Genomic DNA, 3,366 nt, shown 5'->3' with positions numbered 1-3,366 from the left:
AATTTTTCCAAGTTATTTCTATAAGAAACATGTGTTTTCAAAGATTGTTTCATAAATGAAACTCACTGCTCAAAGTGCTTTGTAAACTGTAAAATGTAAAAAAAAAAGAGATTTCTATTGTTGTGACTAAAATTATTAGTTATATATTTAGTGGACTGCATGTAAAGTCACACGAATTTAGGCATCTGCTTAACTTATACTCAGGCTTTGACTTGGCATGTTCATATTTTGAAGGAAGAGTGTAATTCCAATACTATTATCATTAAACATCTACCTTGTGTTCCTCAGATATACAATATTGCATGGAATTAAAAGTAGAAGCAGCTGGGCGTGGTGGCTCATGCCTGTAATACCAGCACTTTGGGAAGCTGAAGCAGGTGGATCATGAGGTCAGGAGATCAAGACCATCCTGGTAACGTGGTGAAACCCTGTCTCTACTAAAAACTACAAAAAAAAAAAAAAGGAAAGAAAATTAGCTAGGCATGGTGGCATGTGCCTGTAATCCCAGCTACTTGGGAGGCTGAGGCAGGAGAATTGCTTGAACCAGGGTCGGAGGTTGCAGGGAGCTGAGATCGCGCCACTGCACTCCAGCCTGGTGACAGAGCGAGACTCCATCTCGAAAAAAAAAAAAAAAAAAAAAAAAAAGTAGAAGCAAACTAGATGTGGTAAAATACATTCTACATACACTTAAACTGCATCTGGGTGAACTCAGAGAGCTAGAAAGTCAGTCTGATAAACTGACAGGATTTTCTTTCTTTCTTTCTCCTTTTATTTAAAAAAAAAGTTGTTTCTCTAGTTGGATACTTCAAGGATTTCAGAGTGCTGAAGAGATAAGAGATGTATCAGAATATTACCTGCCCTTTGTGATGTCCATAGCATCACAAATTCTTCCTGCTGAGACCACTAATTAAAGGGAGCCATCCTGTGTACGTAAACAGGCTCACTTGTCTCAATCCCTTGTAAAACTGCCATCTCAAAGTTTCCTTTTCTCTCAAAAGCCTCTGCCTCGCTGCAACATTCTGCTCTTTGACTCTTTCTTTTGATGCCCTTTGGTCTCCACGTTGTATCTTGTGGCTATACCATGAATAGCTATTCTTTGAACCTCTTCCTTAGCGGCTGATGGCTCAGCTGTGCACAATTTACGGTTGTGCAGGATATTAAAGGGTGGGCAGCGTCTTTAGAGTGATTCATGGACCTCGTCATAAGTAACAATAAATGTGTGAGGAGGGAGTTGGGAGTCGAGTACCACAGGAATCTTCACTGGGTGGCAGGTGTTAAGAGGCCTGAGGAGGTGGATGAGGATTTTTATTATTATCTTACTAGGCTTTATGTTGGGTGGTTGAGCTTCCATAGAAATGTTCACAATGCTCTTATTGCTTGAATCAAGGTTAAATAGACAAATGCATAGTAATGTCCCTGGCCTCTTAGTTAAAGCTCTCCTTAGGTCCTTTCTAACAACCAGCCACATAGAACAATATGATTTTCCTGGGTTTATAATTGTCAATAGCTATTGAATTCATGTAAGAATTTCAATTGGGATATGGTCGGCCAAATATTTACAGTATATGCTGAAAAGAATGATTTACATATTTCTTTTGATCTTCAAATATATGTGTATGTGTGTGTGTACATATATATATATATATAATGTTCTTTATTTTTTATTTTTTATTTTTTAGGGAGCTTTCTGGCAAAAATTGGAAAGCCTGCTAAACAAATTTTAAAAGAGCTGTAACACTATATACACACACACGCACACACACACACCTGTATATGTTAAAAATTAAAATAACATACATAGTCTCTACTAAAATAGAATAATAGAAAACTACCAATAAAAAACCCCAGAAGGCTTGACTTGTATATAAAAAAGAAGAAGAAAGTTAAAAAGATATCTTCAGACTTTGCAAGATGTCGATACTAATTTGTCAAATAGAGGATGTGAAAGAAGGAGCTCAAACTAACAAAATGGGGAATAGTTGGCAAAATTGAAGTTTTTTCTATTAAAAAACAAAACAGTTTAAAGAGGAAGATGCAATCATTCGTAGGCTTCAATGAGCTTGTCACATTGCAGGCATCCCAGACATGTGTAAATGCATTTATTTAAATAAATTTGTTTGCTACTACTGTTTGCTAGGCACCGCATGAGGTGTGTGAGAATGCAGAGATGAATCGTACATATAACCTGTTTTAAGAAAGCTGTCAGGGCTGGGTGCGGTGGCTCACGCCTGTAATCCCAGCATTCTGGGAAGCTGAGGTGGGAGGACTGCTTGAGCCTAGGTGTTCAAGATCATAGTTAGACCTCATCTCTATTAAAATAAATAAATAAACAAACAAACAAACAAATAAATAAAATAAGCATGTAAAATACTTAGAATTGTAACTGGCAATTAGTGAGAGCTCAATATGTGTTAGCTAACACTGTGATTTCTTCAGTGATTGCATAGAAATGTGACAGGAGGTGGGTGAATCACAGGGTCAGGGGATCGAGACCATCTTGGCTAACATGAGGAAACCCCATCTCTACTAAAAATACAAAAAATTAGCCAGGCGTGGTGGCGGGCACCTGTAGTCCCAGTTACTCCGGAGGCTGAGGCAGGAGAATCGCTTGAACCTGGGAGGCGGAGGTTGCAGTGAGCCGAGATTGTGCCACTGCACTCCAGCCTGGGCGACAGAGCAAGATTCCCATCTCAAGAAAAAAAAAAAAAAGAAAAGAAATGTGACACTTGTCACAAGAGACTTTGAGAAGTGTAGTCTTTCTTTGGGTAGCCATGTGTACAACTCAAGTTATGGTTTTCTTACCAAAGAAGAGGAGAATGGATATTGGAGGCAGCTAGCAGTCTATGCCACCCAAGAAGACATTCTATTTAATTCAGCCAGTCTTCATGGCTCTTATTGGACATAATGCTGGTTGTTTGTATTTCTCCTCCAAATTGACACCCACACCATAGCAACAACAGTTTTATGTGCTCTGCTAGGCAAAGAATGACATTGAGTTATTGCCTCTCTGTCTGGGCACAGTGTGCCTCAATGTGTCTAATTACATAGCCCATTTGTTTCCCTGACATCTAGTTCAAGGATCATAGAGTAAGAGACAGTAAATGCATGTTGAATAATTTAATGAATTCTTGAAGCCTAGTATTTTACCTTGTTTATTTTGTAAATTCAAAATATGCCGGGAAGTCTTCCAGGCTATGTGAAAAAAAAAAGTGGACCACAGCTCATGGCTAAAATGAGGTTGGTGAGCTCTTTTAATCCCTGCTAGCTGAGGTCCAGAGCAGCATGATCATCTAAGATTTGGAAGCGTCAGATGCTACAGTAGAATGGACAGTTTCTGAGTTAGCAGTCCTAGTACAGGAGAAGTGG

At 38.8% G+C, this 3,366-nt stretch overlaps 1 non-coding gene across 1 annotated transcript; it reads right to left on the bottom strand.

Moving 5' to 3' along the window:
* Positions 1-1,678: 1,678 nt before the first annotated feature.
* On the bottom strand, positions 1,679-1,740 carry LOC115832596. The gene has a single exon (XR_004028121.1). It is a non-coding gene; the product is annotated as a U7 small nuclear RNA (small nuclear RNA).
* Positions 1,741-3,366: the final 1,626 nt, after the last annotated feature.

Source organism: Nomascus leucogenys, chromosome 22a (genome assembly GCF_006542625.1).
Source record: "Nomascus leucogenys isolate Asia chromosome 22a, Asia_NLE_v1, whole genome shotgun sequence".
Classification (NCBI taxonomy): Eukaryota; Metazoa; Chordata; class Mammalia; order Primates; family Hylobatidae; genus Nomascus; species Nomascus leucogenys.
The sequence above is the reverse complement of the archived record's forward strand: the minus strand, read 5'-3'. Positions and strand labels throughout refer to the sequence as shown.